This window comes from Ambystoma mexicanum, unplaced genomic scaffold (assembly GCF_040938575.1).
Source record: "Ambystoma mexicanum isolate Mex_15411 unplaced genomic scaffold, UKY_AmexF1_1 Mex_scaf48, whole genome shotgun sequence".
Lineage (NCBI taxonomy): Eukaryota > Metazoa > Chordata > Amphibia > Caudata > Ambystomatidae > Ambystoma > Ambystoma mexicanum.
This window is the reverse complement of record NW_027182464.1, coordinates 1,811,899-1,822,307: the sequence shown is the minus strand read 5'-3', so window position 1 is coordinate 1,822,307 and position 10,409 is coordinate 1,811,899. Positions and strand designations below refer to the sequence as shown.

Sequence of the window (10,409 nt, the reverse complement as noted above, 5' to 3'; positions counted from 1 at the left end):
ATATGGCAAACGTTTGACCAAACACCATTTAGATGTCGGATGGTATGGAATTAAGCGGCAAACAGCAATACATCAGCATTCTTTGCTGCTTTATTGATCTGGTCCTAAAGGGTTTGGTTTAATGCCAATTATATTTAAAGATAAAAAGATTCATGCTCAACGGTGCTTGCAAATCGACACCCCTCTCCCCATCACGATGGCTGGGTGATGCAAGAGTGAGAGCATCACAGCAGACCCAGAGACATGAGAAACACTCTGTACCTCTGAGTGTATGTGGGCCCATGGCTGGATCAAGGACAAGGCAAGAATAGGAGATGGCTTAAGGTGTCAGCACCCAGGCTGCCCCATTGCGCACTGCCAGCAACAGATGTTGGACCATCCTTTAAGAGATTCTGAGGCTTATTTCAATGTTAACTTTGCTGCTGATTAAAGGATTGCTCAACCTTCGACCCGCGTCTAGTTTGCTTGGCTAAGCCCTGAAAATCTTTTACAGCTTGTATTGGTGGGAGATGATGTGAGTTTATCAAGAGCAACGGGATATGAGGCATGTGTGCCACAAAATGCAGGTCTATGATCTTTTATTTGAAAGCCACTTTGGAAAACCCTACTGAGAACAAAAGGATTACACAAAAGGAAAGGGGGTCAGGGGGGCAAGGGATAGCACATCTGAATGTGAGTCAGTTAATTGTAAGCCCAAATCCTACGCGTTTCGACATTTTTCCAGGCTTTTTGTTTCAGTTCTTAACAGATCCATTCCTATGTACCTCTGTGCTTTCAACAGAGTTTTCATTGTAATGGAGGGACATACAGTATGCCTTAAACATGCCTGGGCAGGGAAGACTATGTAAAAGCAAGAGTAGCAGACAGCTTAATAAATCATCAGCAGGACCCTCTAGACCTTCCCCAAAAAACATAACATGATTTCTATGCATGTATGTGCGTTGAACAGCACAAGTAATTTGGTTAATGTCAGTGGATAAATGTCACTTTCCCACAGCGCAGACAAAATCACTTGTACAGGCCCCTTCTGCAAAAGCATTACCGCTGTAGAAAGCAGTGAAAAGGTGAGGCAGTGTGCAGTCCCCCCACCCCCGACCCTGATCGGCCACGATCGGCCAAGGACCTCTCTATAAGAGCTGAGGGTGGAATTTTTCTGGACCTCAGTAACTTAGGGAGACATGGCTAAAGGGATCCTCAATCAACGGCCCAGCTTTTGCTCTGTGGCCTGTCCGAATATGTCTGTTCTCCAAATTACCTGCCGCTGCCCAGGTGTCAGATGGTGAGATGGAATGACCTCCCAGGAAGCATACTGGCAGATGATTTGCATAGGCACACCCCCTCTCCCTCTCTCTTAGCCCTGCTTACTCCACAGTAGCAAGTATCTGGGGAAAATATAGTGGTCGAGGTGGGGTAGCAGTAACTAGCAACTCTGAGAAAGTAAATCTGGGACACTTGGCGACCTGTGGGGAACAACTGCAGAGCTCAGTGCCCAGAAGTTTGTGGCACAGGGAGGAGGTCTGTTGGATTTCAGTAACTTGGAGACATGCAACCTGGTCGGGAGTGCTTCAGGTCTCCTTCCTTGCATGTTCCAAGCAACTCAACAAAGCATCAACAGGCTGAGATACCAACCACAGAGCCCCTTTCCACTTGATTAAAAGGCTAAAATCTTTTCCATGCAAATACATAGCCCCCAAATACCATATTTTCTTTGTTTTCTCTCTCTCTCTTCCCTGTCTCCTTCCCTCGCTCCCTCCCACCCTCCCGCACTCTCTCTTCCCCCCAGCCCCTCTCCCTCTCCCTACCATTAATTTTAAGTTTTCATGCACTGCAGCACATTGTGGCAATGGTATTTCACAATGGGACTGTTTGAAAGTTACAGAAATCAAAAAAGAAATCAACCAACTAAAAGCAGCCAAACCCGGAGTACACTGCTCAGCCCCATTTAAAGATTAAGGCCCAGAAGCAAGTAAAGCTGTAGTTCAGAGCGATATTTGCAAATAGCACCTTAAAGCAGTTTACGCTGGAGTGCACAACAAGGGGGAAAGTGATAATACTGAGTTTGGTAGAATGGGATAAAAAAAAAACAAAAGAAGCGTGCCACTTGTAAAAGTACAAGTCAAGAAATTGAAGGGGACGGGGCTGTTCATTCAGTCAAGAGGACTCACAAGTAAAAGGCTCCTGAGGCATTAGTGTTGAATTTGGCGCAAAATGCATTGTGTTGTCGTGTAATATGAATGAACATACAATTTCAATCTTCAATAAAGAAAGATCTATTAAAAAATCAACACTTGCAAATTAAGAAAGTTTCTGTCCAGTCATGTTCCAAAAATAGTGAATGCTTTACGAATGTGCGTGTCATCCTTTAGAGCAGGGGCCGATTTAAATTTCCCATTATCATTCCAATATTAGTACATGTGTTGCAGAAGCAAGCGCAAAGGGAGAGTCAATCAAACCATTGATTAGGACCTCTGGTCAAAGGTTTGCCATACCAAATGTCCTTATTTCAGAGGGCAGAAAGTCCAAACACCATTTAGATATCGGGTGGTATGAAATGAAGAGGCAAACAACAACGAATAAGCATTCTTTGCTGCTGTATTGATCTGGCCCTAAAGGGTTTTAGTTTAATGCCAATTATATTTAAAGATATAAAGATTAATGGTCCAGGGTGCTTGCAAAATGAAAACCCCCTCCCCATCACAATGGCTGGGTCATACAAGCCTGAGAGCATCACAATAGACCCAATAGACATGAGAAAAACTCGGTACCTCTGAGTGTATGTGGGCCCATGGCTGTATCAAGGACAAGGCAAAAACAGGAGGTGGCTTAAGGAGTCAGCACCAGAGGCTGTCCGATTGAGCCCTGTAAGCAACAGATGTTGGACCATCCTATAAAGGATTCTGAGGCTGATTTCAATTTTAACTTTGCTGCTGATTTAAGGATTGCTCAACCTTCGACCCACGTCTAGTTTGCTTGGATAAGCCCTGGAAATCTTTTACAGCTTGTACTGGTGGGAGATGATGTGACTTTATCAACTGCAACGGGATATGAGGCATGTGTGCCACAAAAAGCAGGTCTAGGATTTTTTTATAAGAAAGCCGCTTTAAGAAGGGAACTTTGGGCAACCCCACTGAGAGCAAAAGTATTACACAAAAGGTAAGGGGGTCAGTGGGTCAACTGATACAATAAACTAACTCACAGTCAAATGTGCTAAGTCCAAATACTACCTGTTTCTACATTTTCCAGGCTTTTTGTCTCATTTCTTAACAGATCCATTCCTATGTACCTCTGTGCTTTCAACAGAGTTTTCATTGTAAGAGAGGGACATACAGTATACCTTAAACATTCCTGGGCAGGGAAGACTCTATGTAAAAGCAAGAGTAGCAGACAGCTTAAAAGAATCATCAGCAGGACCCTCTAGATCTTCCCCAAAAAACATAACATTATTTCTCTGCATGCATGTGCGTTGAACAGCGCAAGTAGTTTGGTTAATGTCAGTGGATAAATGTCACTTTCCCACAGCGCAGAACAAAATCACTTGTACAGGCCCCTTCTGCAAAAGCATTACCACTGTAGAAAGCAGTGAAGGTGAGGCAGTGTGCAGTCACCTCCGACACTTCCCTCCTCTGATCGGCCACGATCGGCCAAGGACCTCTCTATGAGAGCTGAGGGTGGAATTTTCTGGACCTCTGTAACTTGGGGAGACATGGCAAAAGGGATCCTCAATCAACAGCTCAGCCTTTGCTTTGTGGCCTGTCCGTATATATCTGTTCTCCAAATTACCTGCCGCTGCCCAGGTGTCAGCTGGTGAGATGGAATGACCTCCCAGGTAGGATCCTGGCAGATGATTTGCATAGGCAAATCCCCTCGCTCTCTTTCTTACCCCTGCTTACTCCACAGTAGCAAGTATCTGGGCAAAATATAGTGGTCGAGGTAGGGTAGCAGTAACTAGCAACTCTGAGAAAGTAAATCTGGGGAGCTTGGCGACTTGTGGGGAACAACTGCAGAGCTCATCTCCCAGAACTTTGTGGCACGGGGAGAAGGTCTGTGGGATTTCAGTAACTTGGAGACATGCAACCTGGTCGGGAGTGCTTCAGGTCTCCTTCCTTGCATGTTCCAAGCAACTCAACAAAGCATCAACAGGCTGCCATGCCAGCCACAGAGCCCCTTTCCACATGATTAAAAGCCTAAAATCTTTTCCATGCAAACACATAGCCACCGAAAACCATATTTTCTTTGTTTTCTCTCTCTCTGTCTCTCTCTCCTCCCTCCCTCCCCCATAACCCCCCCCTCCCTACCATTCATTTTAAGTTTTCCTGCACTGCAGCACATTGTGACAATGGTATTTCACAATGGGACTGTTTGAAAGTTACAGAAATAAAAAAAGAATTAACCAACTAAAAGCAGCCAAATCCGGAGTACACTGCTAAGCCACAATTAAAGATTAAGGCCTAGAAGCAAGTAAAGCTGTAGTTCAGAGCGATGTTTGCAAATAGCTCCTTAAAGCAGTTGACGCTGGAGTGCACAACAAGAGGAAAAGTGATAATACTCAGTTTGGTAGAATGGGATAAAAAACAAAAGCAGCGTGCCACTTCTAAAAGTACAAGTCAAGAAATTGAAGGAGATGGGGCTGTTCATTCAGTCAATAGGACTCACAAGTAAAAGTCTCCCGAGGCATTAGTGTTGAATTTGGCCCAAAATGTATTGTGTTGTCGTGTATTATGTATGAAAATACAATTTCAATCTTCATTAAAAAAAGATGTATTAAAAAATAAATACTTGCAGATTAAGAAAGTTTCTGTCCTGTCGTGTGCCAAAAATAGTGAATGCTTTACGAATGTGCGTGTCATCCTTTGAAGCAGGGGCCAATTCTATTTTCCCATTTTCATTCCAATATTAGTACATGTTTTGCTGAGGTACATAGGAATGGATCTGTTAAGAAATGAAACAAAAAGCCTGGAAAAATGTTGAAACAGGTAGGATTTGGACTTACAATAAACGGACTCACAGTCAGATGTGCTATCCCTTGACCCACTGACCCGCTTACCTTTTGTGTAATCCTTTTGCTCTCAGCAGTGTTGTCCAAAGTTCCCTACTTAAAGAGACTTTCTTATAAAAAAAGATCCTAGACATGTTTTTTATGGCCCACATGCCTCATATCCCGTTGCTCTTGATAAACTCACATCATCTCCCACCAATACAAGCTGTAAAAGATGTCAAGGGCATAGCCAAGGAAATTAGACGTGGGCCGAAGGTTGAGCAATCCTTAAATCAGCAGCAAAAATAACATTGAAATCAGCTTCAGAATCTCTTAAAGGATGGGCCAACACTGGTTGCTTGCAGGGCGCAATCGGGCTGACGCCTTAAGGCAAGCGCAAAGGGAGAGCCAACCAAACCATTGATTAGGACCTCTGGACTTTCTGCTCTTTAACATAAGGACATTTGATATGGCAAACGTTTGACCAAACACCATTTAGATGTCGGATGGTATGGAATTAAGCGGCAAACAGCAATACATCAGCATTCTTTGCTGCTTTATTGATCTGGTCCTAAAGGGTTTGGTTTAATGCCAATTATATTTAAAGATAAAAAGATTCATGCTCAACGGTGCTTGCAAATCGACACCCCTCTCCCCATCACGATGGCTGGGTGATGCAAGAGTGAGAGCATCACAGCAGACCCAGAGACATGAGAAACACTCTGTACCTCTGAGTGTATGTGGGCCCATGGCTGGATCAAGGACAAGGCAAGAATAGGAGATGGCTTAAGGTGTCAGCACCCAGGCTGCCCCATTGCGCACTGCCAGCAACAGATGTTGGACCATCCTTTAAGAGATTCTGAGGCTTATTTCAATGTTAACTTTGCTGCTGATTAAAGGATTGCTCAACCTTCGACCCGCGTCTAGTTTGCTTGGCTAAGCCCTGAAAATCTTTTACAGCTTGTATTGGTGGGAGATGATGTGAGTTTATCAAGAGCAACGGGATATGAGGCATGTGTGCCACAAAATGCAGGTCTATGATCTTTTATTTGAAAGCCACTTTGGAAAACCCTACTGAGAACAAAAGGATTACACAAAAGGAAAGGGGGTCAGGGGGGCAAGGGATAGCACATCTGAATGTGAGTCAGTTAATTGTAAGCCCAAATCCTACGCGTTTCGACATTTTTCCAGGCTTTTTGTTTCAGTTCTTAACAGATCCATTCCTATGTACCTCTGTGCTTTCAACAGAGTTTTCATTGTAATGGAGGGACATACAGTATGCCTTAAACATGCCTGGGCAGGGAAGACTATGTAAAAGCAAGAGTAGCAGACAGCTTAATAAATCATCAGCAGGACCCTCTAGACCTTCCCCAAAAAACATAACATGATTTCTATGCATGTATGTGCGTTGAACAGCGCAAGTAATTTGGTTAATGTCAGTGGATAAATGTCACTTTCCCACAGCGCAGACAAAATCACTTGTACAGGCCCCTTCTGCAAAAGCATTACCGCTGTAGAAAGCAGTGAAAAGGTGAGGCAGTGTGCAGTCCCCCCACCCCCGACCCTGATCGGCCACGATCGGCCAAGGACCTCTCTATAAGAGCTGAGGGTGGAATTTTTCTGGACCTCAGTAACTTAGGGAGACATGGCTAAAGGGATCCTCAATCAACGGCCCAGCTTTTGCTCTGTGGCCTGTCCGAATATGTCTGTTCTCCAAATTACCTGCCGCTGCCCAGGTGTCAGATGGTGAGATGGAATGACCTCCCAGGAAGCATACTGGCAGATGATTTGCATAGGCACACCCCCTCTCCCTCTCTCTTAGCCCTGCTTACTCCACAGTAGCAAGTATCTGGGGAAAATATAGTGGTCGAGGTGGGGTAGCAGTAACTAGCAACTCTGAGAAAGTAAATCTGGGACACTTGGCGACCTGTGGGGAACAACTGCAGAGCTCAGTGCCCAGAAGTTTGTGGCACAGGGAGGAGGTCTGTTGGATTTCAGTAACTTGGAGACATGCAACCTGGTCGGGAGTGCTTCAGGTCTCCTTCCTTGCATGTTCCAAGCAACTCAACAAAGCATCAACAGGCTGAGATACCAACCACAGAGCCCCTTTCCACTTGATTAAAAGGCTAAAATCTTTTCCATGCAAATACATAGCCCCCAAATACCATATTTTCTTTGTTTTCTCTCTCTCTCCTCCCTGTCTCCTTCCCTCGCTCCCTCCCACCCTCCCGCACTCTCTCTTCCCCCCAGCCCCTCTCCCTCTCCCTACCATTAATTTTAAGTTTTCATGCACTGCAGCACATTGTGGCAATGGTATTTCACAATGGGACTGTTTGAAAGTTACAGAAATCAAAAAAGAAATCAACCAACTAAAAGCAGCCAAACCCGGAGTACACTGCTCAGCCCCATTTAAAGATTAAGGCCCAGAAGCAAGTAAAGCTGTAGTTCAGAGCGATATTTGCAAATAGCACCTTAAAGCAGTTTACGCTGGAGTGCACAACAAGGGGGAAAGTGATAATACTGAGTTTGGTAGAATGGGATAAAAAAAAAACAAAAGAAGCGTGCCACTTGTAAAAGTACAAGTCAAGAAATTGAAGGGGACGGGGCTGTTCATTCAGTCAAGAGGACTCACAAGTAAAAGGCTCCTGAGGCATTAGTGTTGAATTTGGCGCAAAATGCATTGTGTTGTCGTGTAATATGAATGAACATACAATTTCAATCTTCAATAAAGAAAGATCTATTAAAAAATCAACACTTGCAAATTAAGAAAGTTTCTGTCCAGTCATGTTCCAAAAATAGTGAATGCTTTACGAATGTGCGTGTCATCCTTTAGAGCAGGGGCCGATTTAAATTTCCCATTATCATTCCAATATTAGTACATGTGTTGCAGAAGCAAGCGCAAAGGGAGAGTCAATCAAACCATTGATTAGGACCTCTGGTCAAAGGTTTGCCATACCAAATGTCCTTATTTCAGAGGGCAGAAAGTCCAAACACCATTTAGATATCGGGTGGTATGAAATGAAGAGGCAAACAACAACGAATAAGCATTCTTTGCTGCTGTATTGATCTGGCCCTAAAGGGTTTTAGTTTAATGCCAATTATATTTAAAGATATAAAGATTAATGGTCCAGGGTGCTTGCAAAATGAAAACCCCCTCCCCATCACAATGGCTGGGTCATACAAGCCTGAGAGCATCACAATAGACCCAATAGACATGAGAAAAACTCGGTACCTCTGAGTGTATGTGGGCCCATGGCTGTATCAAGGACAAGGCAAAAACAGGAGGTGGCTTAAGGAGTCAGCACCAGAGGCTGTCCGATTGAGCCCTGTAAGCAACAGATGTTGGACCATCCTATAAAGGATTCTGAGGCTGATTTCAATTTTAACTTTGCTGCTGATTTAAGGATTGCTCAACCTTCGACCCACGTCTAGTTTGCTTGGATAAGCCCTGGAAATCTTTTACAGCTTGTACTGGTGGGAGATGATGTGACTTTATCAACTGCAACGGGATATGAGGCATGTGTGCCACAAAAAGCAGGTCTAGGATTTTTTTATAAGAAAGCCGCTTTAAGAAGGGAACTTTGGGCAACCCCACTGAGAGCAAAAGTATTACACAAAAGGTAAGGGGGTCAGTGGGTCAACTGATACAATAAACTAACTCACAGTCAAATGTGCTAAGTCCAAATACTACCTGTTTCTACATTTTCCAGGCTTTTTGTCTCATTTCTTAACAGATCCATTCCTATGTACCTCTGTGCTTTCAACAGAGTTTTCATTGTAAGAGAGGGACATACAGTATACCTTAAACATTCCTGGGCAGGGAAGACTCTATGTAAAAGCAAGAGTAGCAGACAGCTTAAAAGAATCATCAGCAGGACCCTCTAGATCTTCCCCAAAAAACATAACATTATTTCTCTGCATGCATGTGCGTTGAACAGCGCAAGTAGTTTGGTTAATGTCAGTGGATAAATGTCACTTTCCCACAGCGCAGAACAAAATCACTTGTACAGGCCCCTTCTGCAAAAGCATTACCACTGTAGAAAGCAGTGAAGGTGAGGCAGTGTGCAGTCACCTCCGACACTTCCCTCCTCTGATCGGCCACGATCGGCCAAGGACCTCTCTATGAGAGCTGAGGGTGGAATTTTCTGGACCTCTGTAACTTGGGGAGACATGGCAAAAGGGATCCTCAATCAACAGCTCAGCCTTTGCTTTGTGGCCTGTCCGTATATATCTGTTCTCCAAATTACCTGCCGCTGCCCAGGTGTCAGCTGGTGAGATGGAATGACCTCCCAGGTAGGATCCTGGCAGATGATTTGCATAGGCAAACCCCCTCGCTCTCTTTCTTACCCCTGCTTACTCCACAGTAGCAAGTATCTGGGCAAAATATAGTGGTCGAGGTAGGGTAGCAGTAACTAGCAACTCTGAGAAAGTAAATCTGGGGAGCTTGGCGACTTGTGGGGAACAACTGCAGAGCTCATCTCCCAGAACTTTGTGGCACGGGGAGAAGGTCTGTGGGATTTCAGTAACTTGGAGACATGCAACCTGGTCGGGAGTGCTTCAGGTCTCCTTCCTTGCATGTTCCAAGCAACTCAACAAAGCATCAACAGGCTGCCATGCCAGCCACAGAGCCCCTTTCCACATGATTAAAAGCCTAAAATCTTTTCCATGCAAACACATAGCCACCGAAAACCATATTTTCTTTGTTTTCTCTCTCTCTGTCTCTCTCTCCTCCCTCCCTCCCCCATAACCCCCCCCTCCCTACCATTCATTTTAAGTTTTCCTGCACTGCAGCACATTGTGACAATGGTATTTCACAATGGGACTGTTTGAAAGTTACAGAAATAAAAAAAGAATTAACCAACTAAAAGCAGCCAAATCCGGAGTACACTGCTAAGCCACAATTAAAGATTAAGGCCTAGAAGCAAGTAAAGCTGTAGTTCAGAGCGATGTTTGCAAATAGCTCCTTAAAGCAGTTGACGCTGGAGTGCACAACAAGAGGAAAAGTGATAATACTCAGTTTGGTAGAATGGGATAAAAAACAAAAGCAGCGTGCCACTTCTAAAAGTACAAGTCAAGAAATTGAAGGAGATGGGGCTGTTCATTCAGTCAATAGGACTCACAAGTAAAAGTCTCCCGAGGCATTAGTGTTGAATTTGGCCCAAAATGTATTGTGTTGTCGTGTATTATGTATGAAAATACAATTTCAATCTTCATTAAAAAAAGATGTATTAAAAAATAAATACTTGCAGATTAAGAAAGTTTCTGTCCTGTCGTGTGCCAAAAATAGTGAATGCTTTACGAATGTGCGTGTCATCCTTTGAAGCAGGGGCCAATTCTATTTTCCCATTTTCATTCCAATATTAGTACATGTTTTGCTGAGGTACATAGGAATGGATCTGTTAAGAAATGAAACAAAAAGCCTGGAAAAATGTTG

General features: G+C 44.0%; 2 non-coding genes across 2 annotated transcripts; both read right to left on the bottom strand.

Annotated features, from left to right (window-relative positions):
* Positions 1 to 2,324: 2,324 nt before the first annotated feature.
* LOC138560780 (U6 spliceosomal RNA) lies at positions 2,325 to 2,431 on the bottom strand. The gene has a single exon (XR_011299245.1). It is a non-coding gene; the product is annotated as a U6 spliceosomal RNA (small nuclear RNA).
* Positions 2,432 to 7,766: 5,335 nt separating this feature from the next.
* LOC138560778 (U6 spliceosomal RNA) lies at positions 7,767 to 7,873 on the bottom strand. The gene has a single exon (XR_011299244.1). It is a non-coding gene; the product is annotated as a U6 spliceosomal RNA (small nuclear RNA).
* Positions 7,874 to 10,409: the final 2,536 nt, after the last annotated feature.